Source organism: Bidens hawaiensis, unplaced genomic scaffold, assembly GCF_021521415.1.
Source record: "Bidens hawaiensis isolate Kalapana, Puna unplaced genomic scaffold, B.hawaiensis_p1.1 tig00002477_1, whole genome shotgun sequence".
NCBI lineage: Eukaryota > Viridiplantae > Streptophyta > Magnoliopsida > Asterales > Asteraceae > Bidens > Bidens hawaiensis.
Window position 1 is genome coordinate 2,030,236 of NW_027491136.1, and position 19,333 is coordinate 2,049,568.

The 19,333-nt window shown below is 36.8% G+C and overlaps 3 pseudogenes; all 3 read left to right on the forward strand.

The window, feature by feature from the left end:
* Window positions 1-8,667: 8,667 nt before the first annotated feature.
* Window positions 8,668-10,101, forward strand: LOC143619609 (pentatricopeptide repeat-containing protein At5g47360-like; annotated as a pseudogene).
* A 1,346-nt stretch (window positions 10,102-11,447) lies between these two features.
* LOC143619692 (pentatricopeptide repeat-containing protein At5g61370, mitochondrial pseudogene) lies at window positions 11,448-13,119 on the forward strand (annotated as a pseudogene).
* Window positions 13,120-16,815: 3,696 nt separating this feature from the next.
* Window positions 16,816-18,594, forward strand: LOC143619693 (putative xyloglucan 6-xylosyltransferase 5 pseudogene; annotated as a pseudogene).
* The last annotated feature ends 739 nt before the right edge of the window (window positions 18,595-19,333 follow it).

Consider the following 19,333-nt stretch of genomic DNA (forward strand, 5'->3'; position numbering starts at 1 on the left):
GTATCACACTTCATTACAAAAATGGTTTGTATACTAAACGCTAGTCGTGCACCGCTTTAGTCCTAAGAACAGATGAAGCAAGTAATTTTTTTTATAGATTAACTTCTGCAAAATGTCAATAAAATAGAACTGCTATGGCATAATTAATCTAATTTGTTACAAAAAGAAGGCACAACATTAGCATACAAAATGCGCTCCTATAACATCCGCCCCTAAACAGCCTATCCACAAGAAAACTTAGAAATCTGCTTATCAACAAGTAATTCGACTGCTTTATGAACACAAAATCAAGAGGCATACCTCAAAAAGGATTCTGCCACAATAAAACCTCGAACGATGTCCAGAATACGGTGCAATGAGATAGGGGTTAGGTGATGAGAAGAGGCGGCAAGGGGTTTGTGAAGTGAATTAATGGCGATAGGGTTTTAATTCTGGGAGAGACTTAGCGCCAAGGGTTTCAATTTGGGGGGGGAAGTATCCAAAGTTCTAGGTTTTTCACTAGTTGCCTTTATAAATATTATTATCTAAATTACAACAAATGGAGTTTGTATGAGCGTCTAGAGTAGACGGTAGTTCGAAACCCACCTACACACTAATTTTTTAGAAAAACAGTGTTGTCGCTATTTTGTCGGAAATCTTAATATATTTGATGAAAATCCTACAAACATATAGAAAAATAAATTAACATGTATAGAAAAGTAAATTAATTTAACCAACAAGCCATAGAATTATATAAAACATATATGTAACTCACACACTTATACACGTACATATGCTAAGTCGCTAACGCAATCACGCACACACTCATTCATATGTATATATAGTCATACAAATATATACCGTATGACTAAACGCTATGAAGTAACGTCGGGGCACCACCACCATTCATGTCAAAGTCATATGCCACGTCACCCCCTTCTTCCACTAGCACACACACTAACCCATGCATACACACACATATACAAACACACTAGCACATATACATATACACTAACATTACCCACACGTTTATGCTCGTACATATACGTATAATAATAGTACACGCGCAAACATATACATGTTATATACACATACAGACACTAGCACATACGCATACACATAGACACTCCTACACGTACATACACTAACACATACACTAATATACACGCGTACACATACAGGCACTAACGTATACACTCCTATGCGTACATACACTTATAACACATACACACGAACGTATATGGATATACATACACTAATACATACTTAGGCCAAAGGGTTGGATCAGTGGGCACCCCCCCCCCTTCCATTGGTCCGATGTGGCACCATCGTCATTCAAATTAGGCCAGTGAACATCGCCCCCTCCTATCTCATTTCACTAGTGACGCGAGGCCACTGATAGTGGTCACGCACATCAGTGGCTAATCATATATTTTTTTTGTTTTTTCTTTTTCAGTTGTTTATAATATTAAATAATGAAATGATGGAAACTGATGGAAAATGAAAGGAATGATCCATACCCCTAGCTAAAAGGTGAGGAAGAATGAAATACACAAAGCTAACATGACGCAGACATGAAGAATGTGAGAGAATGGTTCAAATGAACCATACCCACAAGCCTTATAGCACACACTCATCATACATATGCTTATACTCATACACATACGTATAATAACACGCGCACTAACACGAACAACACACATACATGATACATGTCATATACACATACAATAGGTACCAACACAGATGCATATAGGGCCGTCCAAACCGCTCGACGCTCGAACTCGCTCGCCGCTCGCTCGTAATTTGCTCAAAAAATGCTCGCTCGATTGTAAACGAGCCGCTCTGCTCGGTTCGGTTTGTAAACGAGCCAAGCAACGAGCAAAGGTCTGCTCGGTTCGATTCGGCTCGAATATTTTTAATTTATTTTATATATAATTATATTATGAACAAATATATAAATATCTAGACAAAACACATAGAATATAAGTATACAATTTTTTAAACCCTTTTGAATTTTTCCTATTCCGTCAATTTTATAGTTTTATTAGTTCGATTCAAGTTTTCAGAATACTAAAAGTTTGTTTACATGTTCATTATATCTCATTTCAAACTTCTTTCTCCTAAAAATTTACAACCTATTATACGTTTTTCTAAAAACTACCAATTTGTTTACAAAATATATTATTTACAGCCTTCAAACTTGTTTCTTATTGAAAATTTTAAAGTGACAAAGAAATAAAAAAATGCTCGAAATCGCTCGATGTTCGATCGAAAAATGCTCGGTTCGATTTTGGCTCATTTCGTTTTTCGCTCAGTTCAAATTTTAGCCGTTCGGTTCGGTTGTAAACGAGCCAAGCAATGAGCAAGCCTTCGCTCGGTTCGGCTCGGCTCGTGAACAGCCCTATATGCATATACACTCATACACATACAGTCACTCACATACGCATACATACTCCTACATGTACATACACTAACACATGAATGCATATGCTTATACAAATATGTATACACATTATGTAAATAAATAAATAATCAGTGATTATTATATTTTTATATTTTAATATTGTGTGCATAATAATAATAGTCTTTTATTACTAAAGTATTTAATTATTAATGTTATTATAAATTATAAATTATATTTTAAAATTTTATATATAATACTAAAGTATTAAATTATTACTGCTAGTAAAATAATATATATATATATATTTTTTAGAATTAATCAATTAGATTTGTTGAAGATTTAATAAATTAACTTAAATAAATTATTTTTACATTTTGTCGGAAAATTGTCAGAAATTTATATATTTCCGACCATGTTCTGACAAAAGTTAAAAAAAAAACTTACCTTCCAGTTATTTTGTTGATTGATTACATTTATAAATGATCATAATAGATAAAAATAATCGTACTTATAATATTTGTCGGAAACTAGTTGGAGGTGTTTTAATATTTTCGACAATTTTCTGACAAAACATAAAAATATTATTATTTTTTCTTATGTAACTTATTAGATTTAACTTATTAATAGATGAATGGCAAATTTATCGGTAAAATGTCGAAATCATTTGAATATTAGCGACAAATTTGCGAGAAAATTAATTTGAAGGTATTTTATCGGATGATTGTCGAAAAAGTTAGTGTTTATTTTTCTACTTTTATTTGTCGGAAAATTGCCGCTGAATTGTGGGAAAATGCATTTGTCGGTATTTAGCCGGAAAAATGTGTAGGAAACTTTCCCCTTTTATAGTAGTGAAAGTACCATGTAAGAAAGCATTATTAACGTCGAGTTGTCGTAGAGGCCAATTTTGGGATAAAGCAATGGTAAGGACTGTACGAATGATGATGGGTTTAGTGACTGTACTAAAAGTTTCACAGTAGTCTTTACCATATTCTTGGAGGAATCCCTTGGCAACTAGATGAGCTTCGTATTTGTCTATGGATCTTTCTGGGCGCCGTTTTATACGAAACACCCACTTGCATCCAATCGGTTTGTGATGCAATGGAGGGATAAGTTCCCACGTGGCGTTTTTGAGAAGAGCATTGAATTCACTATCCATTACTTTACGCCATTCGAGATCTTTCAAGGCTTGGGTATGGGTGGTGGGTTCAACAGATGATGGAATCAGATGCAGTGTGGTGGTGTTGACAACTTTTGAATTGAAATATTTTGGGTTCGGTTTGCCTTGGCGAGGAGGACGTGAAGGGATGGTGTTGGAATTCTTTGGTGAGGGATTGGTTGTTGAGTGGGCCATGAGAGGAGATGATGGATTGGATTGGTGGGGTGAGGGTTGAAGGGAAAGAGGTGTGGCAGTGGGCTTATGTTGGGAAGTGGCGGTGGGTTGAGGGCTAGTAAATTGAGATAAAGGGTTGGATTGAGAGGAGGAAGAAAGTAAGGGAGATTGAGCCGTGGCAGAGTGAGTAGGTATGGGAGAAATTGGGTTGATGGACTGAGGCGCGGGCCCAGAAGGGAGAGGTTGGATAGGAAGGCGGGAGTGAGGCTTTTGTGGTGGAGGAGTGATGGGTGTAGAAGGAATTCCTAAAATGTTTCCACAGTAGGGATATGAGAGAAGGAGCATTGTTGAGTATAAAATGGAAAGTTGGGCTCCACAAACTCAACATGACGGGAATGATATATGCGATGGGTTGAAGGAGCATAACATTTGTAGGCCGATTTAGAAGGTGAGTAACCCAAAAAGATGCATTGTTCGGAGCGGGGATGAAGTTTGGATTTGGCATCCGGGCGAAGCCACGGGTAGCATAGGCATTCAGATGGTTTGAGTTTGGTGTGGGTTGGGTTTTTATGGAAGAGAAGGGTATAAGGGGTTTTGAAATCAAGGATGGGAGTGGGTAAATGATTGATTAAGTAAACGGCGGTTTGGAGCACATGTGTACAAAAGGTAAGTGGGAGCCATGCATGGTGAAGTAAAGATAATCCGGTCTCTACAATATGCCGGTGACGACGTTCAGCAACACCACTTTGTTCTGAGGTATGAGGCGGGGTAGTAAAGCGAGAGATTCCTTGAGATTGCAAATAGGTGGTTAACCCAATATATTCGCCACCATTGTCAGTAAAAAGTGAGATTAAGGGTGTTTGAAAATATTTTTCAACAAGCATGCACGTCACGAGCTGTTCCCAATATTTCCTTTCGGGTTTGAAGCAAGTTTTGTAACATCTCGGATTTTTCAAAACCCGTACTCGTTTGCGTTTAACCCGACTCGAAACATTTTAGATCTTTATTATTAATCAAAAATCAAATATTTATAAATATTAAAGTTTCTCATGTTCGCCTTGTATCCCTTATACTTTCCAAATTGTTCATTTCTTGCTTTAACTATAAAATATTCAATAAATGACCTTTTATGAAACTACAAGAACCTAAAGAGTAAAAAATGAAACTTCTACCCTATGAACCCTGGAGCGCCGCGCGAACGGATTTCCACTCACCGTCGCGCGCCACCATTGCCTTGCTGTGCAAATTCGTTTAATGTTTATTCTTCCTAGTTCGTTTTTTGGTCCGAAATCATTTATTTTAGGACATAATCGAGTGAATTAAGCCCCAAGAAAACTAATATAACAAAAATACATGACCATATACTTAACCCCTTGTCCAAGAACGAAATCTACTGATTTTATAATTGATTTGATCATTAAAACTCGATTCAGTTTCCTAAACGAGTAAAAAGCCCATATTTAGTTCGTTATTGTTTTTCCTACATAAACACATCATAATTCCTTGCTGTAAACTTTAATCTAACCCTAATACACATCCTCCAGCCGTCACCTACCTCTTGTCATCCCCAAAACCTTCGGTTTTTGCATATTCGTTGAAGATACAAGACTTGTTCGTTGACTTTGCTTGCTTTAGGACCTTTGACTTCCGTTTCTCATCGATCCTTTCACTTTCCGGGTAAGTTGTAAACATAGGAATCGTTCATACATATTCCCTAGTCAATAAAATTCAATAAATTTCAGTGGTTGAAGGGTGTTGACAGGTCAATTGCTTTAAAACCCGATAAAGGGTAAAACAGTCAACGAGTTTGACTTTACGTTTTCTCATACTTTTGGCCAGATTCAACGTTCGGTCCAGAAGACTTTTATTCTCATAATGAAATTTTAAGGCTACTGACCAAAACCCGACTTCTAACTCGCTATTCGGATTCTGGTAAGTACCAGCTTGCTTAAACGTTTAAGTCAACATAACTAGAGTTCTACTCATCCGTTTGGATTGATTCCAGCGGCATTAAGTTCGTTTTTATTTATAGTTTCAGGTTCTGATCATTAATATCGTTCGACGCGTAGTGGACGACTCACTTAATCTTTAGATCGTTGATCTTAGTTATTAATCACTTGCATTAAATCTAAGGTGAGTTTTATCATTCCCCTATTTTACTCAGTTTTCTAAAATGTTTTGGGGACATGTGCGTATATCATACTATACATACATATATATATATCAAAAATAGCAAACGTGTATTTATGTGTGATTAATCAAATCTACTTATTATGTGCTTATTTGTCTTTGTATGCAATCGCTTGACATATCCCCTTGGAGAGGGTTCTCATTATTGACCACCGCCCGATTCGCTTGGCAACGGTCTTATTCTCATTATTTGCTCATGGTTGATTTACCGGCGCCCGATTCGCTTGGCAATGGTTTAATCGACAACTTATTTGCTCATGGTTTGATTTCATCACCGCATTTATTACGTTTTGCTTATTTATTATATCAACAATATTTTTTGTGTCAAAAATTGGTGATAAACTCACTCAACATGTTTGTTGACAAATTCCATTTTCTACGCATATGCAGGTTGCTTGAGTTGAAGGATGGACACTTAGAAAGACCTTAGGGTTATAATGAAGACAAACATGGATTTAAACTTGTTATATTTATTTATTTGAATTGTTTTGTTGTATTTGGTTATTGTGTGTATATTTGAAATAAAATAATTAAATATATATTGTCACATTTATATTATGATAGTATCTTCGAGCTGTGAGCAATCGGATCACGCCCCGGCATTTCCGCCTTAGGTTGGGGTGTGACAAGTTTGGATTTCAGTGAGATAATCCTAGACCGAGATGTATTTGCATAGCTCGCTACGAGCTGTTCCCAAGCCTTCCGTGAGGTTTCAGCAGAGGCAATCATGGGCTGGATAGTGGGCGAGCAACTGCCAAGTAGAGCAGCCAAAATGACCTGGTCTTGGCGATACCAGGGGTAGAATTCTGGGTTTGACTTAGTTCTTTCCAAGTCAAGGAATTCTGCCGGAGCGGGTTTGCTACCGGTAATGAAATGGTCCAGATCCATTCCGATTAGGGTGGATTGAACGTATTTGCGCCACACCGAAAAGTTGTCGTTTGTGAGATTAACATTGAAATTGGTAGAAGCATTGATCTGAACAAAAGGAATCGTAGCCATGGTGGTTAGAGTAGTAGGGTGGTTTTGAAGAACAGTTGGGTGATCGGAAAAAAAAAATAGGCAGGACCAGAGACTTGTTTGAGTTATAGAGCTCTTGATACCATATCAAATATTGATTGTATGATGAAAAGCTTAATTTCATTAAACATTATAGTGGCTTAAATAAGCCAAATTACAACAACCTTAATAATGACTAGGAGAGTCTAAAGGCAGAGAATACGGTGGTCAAGGACTACCACAAATCCTATCCAAAAATATACATAATATAATAAGGAAACTACTAAATTACATGGATATTATTTTACAATAATATTCTCTTTAATAATCCGCTCATGATCGTAGACAACGTTGAATAGTTCAACCGCATCGTTTCCTATTCCAAAGAAACCCATCGCCCGAATGTCCACCACAGCAAAACCTGGTTTTGATCATATTCAAACTTGAGACCTTGCATTCTTCCGCCTATCATATATCTCTTTTCAACATCGTTACCGCTTATCAGCATGCCACATATCTACTCATATCTCCTCATCAACAACTTACGCATACACCCACGTTGTTGGTGAAAGCACACACCCTTACGCTACCATAGCGATGAAAACAACTTATATTAAGAATTTATATAAACAATCAACACAAATGGTTATCTTTTTACACCTAAGAAATGTTTAAAAGCGATCATAATCACCATCCATTTATGCTTATAGATAGTAATCCAAATAAAAAAAGCATTGAGCTTTGTAAATTGTGGCTTTGACTTAAGTTAGGTCCATTTCAATCAAATGGTGATCCTGTCACCGAAACGGTTGACTATCATTTTTGAAGACTTAAAACACTTACGCTAAACGACTTTCAATACAAAAAAACCTTTAGCGGAATGTTGCAAAACTCAAATTAATGATTAGATGGTCAAACATGGCTCCTCCTTTCGATTGTTTTTGGACGAAAAGACACCTATACAGTTTCAAAGTGATACAATTTGATCCTAATCAACCGACTTTATCAAGAAAGATTACTAATATGTAAATTGTGTAAAGTCGGTTTAATTCAGTTATGATCACCAATTGACTATAGCCATACTGTCGGTTTTGCTCAATTATGATTAATTTCGTTTAATCATTTAAGTTAATGGTTTGATTTTGATTTTTTTTTGCTCAAACCCTTAACATACATCAGAATAATTGACACAAAATACCCGGTTCCGAACCCAATCGCAACCGGTTCCTACCCATACCCGACCCGAAACCAGTTCATACCGGTACCTGACCACGGTACGACCATGTATAGGATTTCTCCCCGGAGTCGTACCCCGAACCGGAATTGACCCGGACCCGCCGGAACCAGAAATACCCGGTCAAAACCCGACCCTACCCGAAACCTGAAAAAAACAAAGTCAAATACCCGACTATACCCGGAACCGATTTCTACCCGACCCGGTTTTGACTTTTGTTGACCATACCTGAAACCGGTCCCGGTTCCTAAAAATACCCTGTATAGCTCCCGGACCCGGTTTTCCCCAGCCTGTTGGAGTTTTTCTTCTTTTTCATATAATACAAGTATAAGTATACAACGCTGAACTCATCATCCTGTGACGCCTCTGTTCCCTGATCGGAGCAGATTAGCCGTCAGTAACTATCTATCGCCGTCAAGTCAAGCTTTCACCTGCCAGCCCCCTCAATCCATCGTCACACATACACATTCCAAAACCCCTTATTTATTTCAGGTTTTAATTAGGTTAATTAAAAACCCATTACCTAACTCAATGTCTTTCATCTCTCGATTCCTCTCATCTTCAATCCGACGACACCAAAACCCCACAACAATTTCACTCACGAATCCAATTGAAAAATACTGGATCCATTTGCAAAACAACGACCCAAACATCGAAAAAACCCTAACCCGAATTGGGTCTAAATTAGACTCATCATGCGTAAAGGAAGTAATCAAGAGATGCAGCTCCACCAATCAGTCTCATATACCCGGTCTTCGATTCTTCGTATGGGCCGGAATCCAACGCGATTACAATCACAGCTCATACATGTACAGCACTGCTTGTTAGCTGTTTAGAATTAGCCACAACCCTAATGTGGTTAAGGATATTATTAAGGCGTATAGTCATGATAATTATGTAGTGAGTGTTAAAAGTTTTAAGGTTGTTTTGAATTTGTGTAAGGAAGCTAGGCTTGCGAACGAGGCGTTATGGGTGTTGAATAAAATGAATGAGTTTAATTGTCGGCCCGATACTATTGCTTACAATAGTGTTATCAGGTTGTTTTGTGAAACGGGTCGGATGGATGAAGCTTCGAGGTTAACGGAGGAGATGAGTTCGGTTGATATTTATCCTGATATGGTGACGTTTGTTTTGATGGTTAAAGGGTTTTGTGATTCGGGTAGGATAGAAGATGCTAGCAGGTTCTTTAAGGTTATAAAACAACAGGGTTGTTTGCCGAACGTTGTTGAGTATTCGGTTCTTCTTGATGGTATTTGTAAAGTTGGGAATTTGGAGAAAGGTTTAGACTTGTTGCAAGAAATGGAAAATGAAGGCGGAGTTTGTGCACCGACTGTTGTCACGTACACGACTGTGATTCGTCATTTTTGTGAAAAGCATCGGTTGATGGAGGCGTTGACTATTTTGGACCGGATGGAGGCGAGTGGTTGTGCACCAAATAGGGTTACAGTTAGTACTTTAATTAACGGTCTTTGCGAAGAGGATAAAGTGGAGGAAGTTTATAAAGTGATCGATAGATTGGTTGCTAACGGGAGTGTTACAAAAAGTGAATGTTATAGTTCGCTTGTGGTGACATTGTTAAGGTTTAATAAGTTTGAAGAGGGTGAAAAGGTGTTTAGAAGGATGCTGGTTAGTGATTTGAAGCCGGATAGTGTGGCGTGTAGTGAGATGTTAAAGCGGTTGTGTTTGAAGGAAAAACAGGTGCTTGATGCGTTTGTGTTGTATGATGAAATTGAGAAATTAGGGTTTGTGACCTCTATTGATTCAGAGATTTATTCTATTATGATGGACGGGCTTTGCGTTGAAAGGCGGCTGTTAGAGGTTTCAAAGCTTGCTAAGTTAATGGTTCAGAAACGTATACGACTTAAAGCTCCTTATGCTGAAAATGTAGTTGAGTATTTAAAGAATGCTGGTGAAATGGAATTAGTTTCGCATATATATAAGATATAAGGTCAATGATGTTGACTCATGGGATCCGTTTATCGATGTTCGATTATGTTCTTCAAGATCATTAATCAATTACAGAAATCAGAAAGGTGGTTTTGTTCATGTAAATAGCATCTAATTTGTGACGCGCAGAGCAAGTTTGGAAGGCCAATGGTGACAGATTACTGTTGTAGAGACATGAGGGCCTTCAAGGAAGTATATTCTTTTGCCAAAAATTGGGATAAAGATGTTGAGTCATAATAATAGATGAAGAAGATAGCAAAATTACATTATTACGATGGTCGAATCGGTGTAATTTCAGTTTCGTTAATGCATCCTTAACATGATGATCATGCGCTTTATTGGTTCTAGTTTCTTGCTGAAACTTAACATAATGAAATTATTGCCATTCGAAAAGTATTAAAATAAATAAAAGCAATTGATGCTGCATATTCTAAGCAAATATTACAATTAATTAGCAAATCAGTAATCACTTTGATTATGAAGTACGATGATAATGAGTTGGATTTTGATGATCCAGATGAATGCTCATTGTAAAATCTTGTTTCATGTACAGTTGCATACCTGCTAGATACCTTTATCATTACTCATCAAGGTCCGGGTTTCCCCTATGCGCATCAGATATACACACTTATGATCTTAAACGATCTCAAGAAATCCCCGCCAACATCTTTTTTCGGATAATCGAACATATCATCATCATCATCATCGTACTCAGTATATCCCACCAATAGCAATGCTATGGTAGGGTCTGAGGAGGGTAAGATGTAGACAGCCTTACCTCTATCCCATAGGGATAGAGAGGCTGCTTCCGGTGAGACCCCCGGCTCGATAGTAGTTTTGAATCAAGCCTTGGACATAAGACACATAACACTCAATCATCGGGACACCGGCTGATTGGTGCATGTGCCCTTGTCTTTCGGCTATCAACGCCACCACATGATGCCTGATTAACCTTCCGCCACTTTTAACGTTATTTTCACGTGATTAGTAAAATAACGTCAAAATTAGTGCAATTTTACTTTTGCCCACCCAAGGGTTCACACATATATACATTATATGTGCGCACCGCAAGCAGGGCGTAGGATAATCGAACATGTATCAGCTAATATCATATTTGTTCTAAAAAGGGAATAATTTTTATAATTAATTTATGATCCAAATATCCGTTTTAAATATTTTTGGTTAGGTGGTTCCGGGTTTTTAAACAGAGTGAGTGTGAGACCGTGAGGATATTTTTGAAAAGCAGGTGAGACTGCCACTTATAATTCACACACTTATGTTGAAGATTTTTTATGCCTCATTTCTAAAATTTATGAGTATAGATGAAGGCAGATGCATCAGGATTCAGGAGTAATGTGTTTGAATCTGCTGATTGAACACCAGTTGTTCGACGAAATGCCCCAAAGAATAACGAACGCATACTAACATGTATATGCACAATTTTTCTCTAAGGACATGAAGCCTTTACTGAAACACAACTGTCCCAACCTTGGTATGTTGAACCCGAGACGTTTTCTATTACGTCATCACCAAGCTACATTCTGTTCAACATCAGAATCGAGTGATCTGGAAAAGCTGCGTGACATCATATGCCATGGCGTTGGCAGTCTAGACGACTTAGAAACAAATCTTAACGAACTCAATATCTCCTTCTGCTCGTCACTCTTGGCCCAAATGCTTGATTCCAGCAAGCAAGAAGCACCTACAAGACGCCTGCTTAGATTCTTTTCATGGTCAGAAAAACATGTAGACGGTGGACTCGAAGATAAAGATCACAACCACGCGATCCGTGTATTTGCTGAGAAGAAAGATTTCATAGCATTAGACATGTTGATCACAAATCTTGGTAAACAAAACCGGTCAATGGAGACCTCAACGTTTAGTACGGTAGCTAACTCGTTGGTCAAACTAGGAAGAGTAGACGAAGCGTTGGGGATATTCAAGAACTTGGATAAGTTTAACTGTCCACAAGATAGTACAACCGTTACCGCCATAGTTTCAGCTCTATGCTCAAAAGGGCATGCTAAAAGAGCTGAAGGAGTCATTTATCACCATAAAGATAAAATCTTGGATGCAAAACTGAAACATATTATTTACAAAAACCTGCTTCACGGGTGGTCAGTTCAAGAAAACGTCAAAGAATCAAGACGGGTTCTCAAAGACATGAAAGGCGCAGGTATTGTTCCAGATCTTTTCTGTTACAACACGTTTCTTAGCTGCATTTGCAAGAAAAACTTGAAGTCGAACCCTTCTGGGCTTGTTCCAGAAGCATTGAATGTAATGATCGAAATGCGAACGTATTCGATCGCACCAACGACTATAAGTTACAATATATTATTATCATGTTTGGGTAAAACTAGAAGAGTTAAAGAATCTGTACAGATTATCAACACAATGAGGAAAACCGGGTGTGATCCTGATTGGGTGAGTTATTATCTTGTGGTACGTGTTTTGTATCTGACTGGAAGATTTGGTAAAGGTAAGCAAATGGTTGATGAGATGGTTAAAGAAGGTTTAGTCCCTGAACGTAAGTTCTACTATGATTTGATTGGTATTCTTTGTGGGGTCGAAAGGGTAAATTACGCTCTTGAGCTGTTTGATTTGATGAAAAAAAACTCGTTAGGTGGGTATGAGACGGTTTATAATATTTTGATACCGAAACTATGTAAAAATGGTGAATTTGAAAAGGGTAAAGAGCTTTGGGATGAGGCTGCTGCAACGGGCCTCACACTTGCGTGTTCAAGTGATGTGTTAAACCCTTTGATCACTAAGGTGTTTAAGCCAGTGAGGAAAATGGAAGACAAAGTTAGCGTTTTGGAAACACCCAAACAGAAAAATGGTGAAAAATCAAAGCCGATTATTAATGTGAAGAAGGGTAAGAAGTTGTTTGCTGCCAAAAAGAAAGGTAAGAAGTTGATGGTGCATAAGAAGATAAAAAAGAAAGGAGCTTCAACTTGATTGGTAAGTTTATGCATCCAAGCAAGTAATAATATTGTGTGTGGATGTACAAACACGCATATATGTTGTTAGCTCAAACTTTAAACTCGTTATGTCCTCAAAGTGTCCTGTTTCTTGATTACGTTATTTGGTTTATTCATCTTATACACTAGATTCATCTAAGATAAGCTTGTCTTTTGGCATTTGTATGATATTCTGTTAAACATTCATCTTTTTTCAATGTTTTAAGTTAAATATTAATTTGCACAGTCATGCCCCTCTCTTTTTTAAAAAAAAAAAGTTTGTTTTTTGGTTGGTTATGGAGTCTAGACTCTTATCTGTTATTTGGTTTTGTTAATTTCTAGGCCTCTAGGGTGTATAATTTAAGATGAGGTGTCAAAAGAAAATTATCTAGGGATAAGGAGCCTTAGGATGGATTGAACAAAGATTTGACAATGATGTCAATACACATCCGATTAAAGTGGTCGAGGAGATGAAAGCCACCACGTCTGGTTGGGTCAAAAGTCAAGCATATGCTAGAACTTTTGATTGCCATATGTGGTGTAATAATACCGTTTATTTTCGATATGTTTAATTGCCTTTGTTGTTTTATTTTTCTTGTATATTGTCTAGCTTCTGGCTAGTCTTCATATGCATGTGAAGAAACAAGGGTCCGAACAATAGTCTGAACTCGAGTTTACCCCAGATGTGAGTCTACTGAATAATAATGGCGTCAGACCCAAGCTGTTTGCATGCAAAACAGATCACCGTGAGTCTCGTTACGGGAAGGACAAGATGGGGGGTCTTCCCGTAACCACCCTCCGGCGTGAGAATAAGTACCGTCCTGATCAGAGTAATCAAAGAAAGTACAAGTATATTGCGTAAGGCTTGAGAGTGTGAGTGAATGAATACCTGTAAGTGTTGTACTTGGTATTTATAGCCGAATGTGGGGGAAGGTGATTGGTGGGGTTGTCACTATCGTAATATTCCCTTTCTACCTGAAGGGACACGTGTCGATCTTTTACTGGTTGTGACAGCCTGGCCATGGCCGTTACGTGCGAGACGTGGTGTGGCCATTACGTGCCTAGGTGTCACCTTTCCATTAGTCGATGTCGCTATCAGGGAATGTTTGAGAATTCTTCTAGAAGTAGTTTGTTACAACTGTTCTTCCATATCACGTGGGGATCACATGCGTAATGAACCCCTTGTGTTGCTTGCGGGTTCTTCCTGCGGATGCTCATTGGTAATCTGCGGATTACGATTGGTACCCGTGAAGCATGTTTTCGGAACCATGGATCATTAGCTGGTCTTTAGCTGACTGTAAGTGTCTGTCCATGTATTCCTTTCACGGATGTTTATTAACGATCCGCGGGTCAAGTGGGAGTCCGCGGATTGACTCGGGGATCCGCAGGTAGCTTTTACCACCCTACCTCTATAGCATGATTTATTATTCCTTGTGGTTCCATAAAAATGTATTAATTTATATTTGAGTTTTTTTGGATCACGCTATGGTCACAACTTGCAAGACACTTTTAGATTGAGATTGTAGATTATGATTTGTAAATTTCAAATAACTAGCTAAATGTAAATGTGAACTGTTTGAAGCCCCCCTATTTGTTTTGGGACCATTTTGTGAAAATTTTCAAATGGGTTGAATATTATTATAAAAAGAGTCTATAAGTTATGGGCGTGACAATGAACAAAAGGAACCGAAAATGCTTAACATTTATCAGTTTAGGAATTTTTATTCGTGTACTAATATGTTCCGAAGAACATTCATATTTTATGAGCTTATCATTGTTTGTAATATTGTTTGAAGTTTGGCACAACGTTGATTGATTACCATCAAAGGAGTCAATAAAGTTATGTGCATGTCTAACACTTCCTTGTAAGTTATAATGGTCATCAATACGAGAAAATTATTATCAAAACGAAGTCTTGCAAATATACCTAAATTTTACAATGCTAATGCCACACTATTGTAAAATACTATTATAATTAGAGCGGCATATTCTCATTTTTGTGTTGTTTTTAACATTGGCATACATAATTTTTTGTGCCTTTTTTTCTTTTCTGTTGTCACATGTACATATCAAAATGCATTACAAGTGCGTATCAAAATGTAAAGTTTAGTAGTAACATAGTTTTGATGCACCGTTGCAATTATTTTGATACATATATTCTATCTCTTTATGTGTTTGTATTATTAGCTTAATCCAATGCATCATTTGCGTTATGTGCAAAGATATAGACACGTCATTGTAATAATATACTTATAGTAGAACTTCACTGTAAAACATTTTAAAATCAAATACGAGTGTTATAAATCTATATTGTTTAATAAATAAAAGTTTTTGTCTGTCACATGCCATTCTCTTATGCATTCTTACTCTTTCTCCACGTCTTTCACTCCTATTAAGTATACATTAATTAAAGTTCTTTTTATATATTTTTTTGTTTAATAATTTCTTTAATTGCTTTTACAAAATGTATTTTATATTTAAAAAAATGTTAGGTTTATCTATAAAACATTTTTATAAACTAAACATTTTCATTATTTAACTTGTCTAATATAAATTATATCGTTCTTATATGTATAAGAAAACATTACACATATATGAAACATTTTTGCTCCTAAAACTTACTTAATAGTTTCATTGTTAAAAACACGTAGATCTTTAATTGATCCAACCGCCTTCTTTCCCATGTAATCATAACCTCTTTCTTTCTATCCATAAATTGCTGATCAAAACCTTGTTGATTCTCTTTTACCATGCTTTCTTCAACTGATCGAAAATTTTCTTCTATTGATGACTGGTTCGTATTGTTCTGATCGTACCGTTTATGCTCTCATAATACTATTTTACTTTAGTTGCTATCATATTTTTAGTGTATCATGTAATGTTATATCGAAAGAAGTAATTAGAGATTTATGATTTATTTATAAGTTTGTGAATAGTAGTTATAATTTAACTCCTACTTATTAATGTATTATTCTACTTTATTTATCAAAAGTTATCACATGCAAAATTTAAGTTGTCCAACTCCTTAAGACACCGATACCTAACCTAGTTTTAATATAAAAGATTTCTAGTAAATTAAAATTAGTGTATAAAATCGTTTAATTTTTTTATATAATTTTGTTTAATATCTTTTATATTTACTAAAAGACACATAAAAATAGTAACATTCCTATCTTAAGAGGTTTCTACAATTTAAAACCTTTTGTATGCATATATACAATTGTCGTATCACATCGTAGTTTACCCTCAATCTCAATCTGACAGCTGTTCTTAAGCCATGATCAAACACCAGTTAGGTTAACAAGAAGCTGCAAAGCACGAGCCTGTTACGCGCTTAACATTCCACCCATCAACACCTTTTATCCCCTCCCAAAAACCTGCATTTTATTACAACTTTTTTATATTAAATTAAATTTCCCCAAACAAAATCTTCAAAGTCTTACCGCCCAGTAGGTTCCATTTACACGCACTCACACATACAATAATCAGTCGGTGCCCTTATTATTTCACTCATACATACATTATCATCCTACTCTCACCCACGTTCTAATTTTTATTATTATTATTATTATTATTATTATTATTATTATTATTCTAATAATCTTCCAATTCTTGAATCTTGATTATCCAAGATTCAATTTTTATTTCATAAACACCACTCCCACTTCAAGATCTTTAAAGCCCTCTTCAAGAATTTCAAGAAAAACACATAATCATAACACCCACATCAAGATCTCCAAAACCCATTTCAAGAATTTCAAGAAATTGTATCTTGATTATGCAAGATTCAATTTTTAACAAATAATTTTAACACCCACATCAAGATCTTCAAAACCCATTTCAAGAATCTCAAGAAATTGCATCTTAATTATGCAAGATTCAATTTTGAACACATAATCTTAACACCCACATCAAGATCTTCAAAACCCATTTCAAGAATTGGGTGTTTTGCAGAAATCAAGAATTCAAGATTATTATTATTATTAATAATATTATGGGTCAAGAAGGAGCTCAAAAGAGAGGCTCTGCCACTCTACCAACCTCCACCGCCGTCAACGGCGGCGGCCGGAGCAACCGGTCACTCCTCCGCGGCGGCAACCGCCAGATCCACAAAACCCTAAACAACATCAAGATCACAATCCTTTGTGGGCTTGTCACAATTCTTGTCCTACGTGGCACTATTGGCTTTGGATCGCTCTCTTCTGATAATGACCTTGAAAACCAAGCAATTATTGAAGAGACTAACCGGATCCTAGCTGAGATCCGATCCGATAAGGATCCGGATGACCCGGAGGATTTGCAGAACCAACCCACTATAAATCTTAATGACACTTATACCCTTGGTGCAAAGATCTCAAATTGGGATGAGGAGAGGAGTCTTTGGCTTAATCAGAATCAAGATTTTCCGAATGTTGTTAACGGTAAAGCTCGAATCTTGCTCGTTACCGGGTCACCACCAAACGCTTGTGATAATGCTATAGGTGATCATTATTTGTTGAAATCTATAAAGAATAAGATTGATTACTGTAGGATTCATGGTATTGAGATTGTGTATAATATGGCTCATTTGGATAAAGAGCTTTCGGGGTATTGGGCCAAACTACCGTTGATTCGGAGGTTGATGTTGTCGCACCCGGAGGTCGAGTGGATTTGGTGGATGGATAGTGATGCATTGTTTACAGATATGGTGTTTGAGCTTCCGTTATCGAAGTACAAAGATCATAACTTGATCATTCACGGGTACCCGGATTTGTTATTTGAGCAGAAGTCGTGGATCGCTTTGAACACCGGGAGTTTCTTGTTTAGAAACTGTCAGTGGTCTTTGGATTTGCTTGATGATTGGGCTCCAATGGGCCCGAAAGGTCCGGTTCGTGAAGAAGCCGGGAAGATTTTGACGGCTAATTTGAAAGGGCGCCCTGCGTTTGAAGCCGATGATCAATCGGCTTTAATTTATCTGTTGATTACTAAACCCGAGTGGATGAAGAAAGTGTTTATTGAGAATTCTTATTTCCTTCACGGGTATTGGGCCGGGTTGGTGGACCGGTACGAGGAAATGATGGAGAAGTATCACCCGGGTTTGGGTGATGAAAGATGGCCTTTTGTGACACATTTTGTCGGGTGTAAACCGTGTGGGAGTTATGGGGATTACCCGGTTCAGAGGTGTTTAAGTAGTATGGAACGGGCGTTTAATTTTGCTGATAATCAGGTTTTGAAGTTGTACGGGTTCAGGCATAGGGGACTTTTGAGCCCGAAAATTAAGAGGATTAGAAATGAAACGGTGAAGCCGTTGGAGTATGTAGATCAGTTTGATATTCGGCATTCGGGTCAAGCTACTACTAGCAACTGAAGTGAAGTTGGATTGTTGTCAAGAGGTGATGATCTTTAGTGTTTTTTTTTTCTTTTATGGGTTTTGAGTTTTAAACAAGTTACAGTTGATTTTAATGCCACTGTATTTGAATTGGTTCAAAGCAAGGTAGATTTTTTTGTTAAAAGGTTACTGTGAAATCCTTAATAGTTGCTTATTTATTGGTATATTGCATATTTGCATTAAGATTTCTTTATTTGATTAGTTTTGTTACATACATTGGATACATTGGTTCTGATAATAAGAAGTTAAAATCATTCTAGTCTCTAAACCAGTCATGAAACAACTGAATTTTATTAGATTTTTGTGGATAAAAAAAAGTGAGTGAGATGAGATCATACAAACAGCTGATAGGCAGCAAAGTATATAACATTTTACATTTATAAGTGATAACCAAGTTGTTAATTGAGTTGGTGGGTTGTAAAAAAAATGGGTTAGTGGGTCAACTAGTTTAACTAAATAGGTTGGCGGGTGGGTTGACCGCCTGACTAAATGAGTTAAACAGATCAACCCGAACATAACCCGTTTGATTAAACAGGTAAATCCTAACACGGCCTTTCTATGAAGAGGATAGATTATTTTTGTGTCATGTTTGCTACCTCAAAATTTGATTATTTTTGTGTCTTGTTTTGGTTCATGAAAATAAACACTAGTGAAATTCAGTTTATCAGTCTCATTTGACGTAAGAACATAACGTGTGCAACGAAATGCAAAAATTTTATGAACACAATACTGAGATCAATTATAAAAATTTAAACTGTTGATCAAGACAAGACCTGCTCAGATATAATAAAAGTTTCTACAGGTAGTTCCAAACATAAATAACCGAAGATGTTACAATTTAGTACAGGGTGGAACATATGGATCACTTAGGAAGATTGGCAGCAGACAACTTCATAACTGATTTTCACATCAAGATAATTAT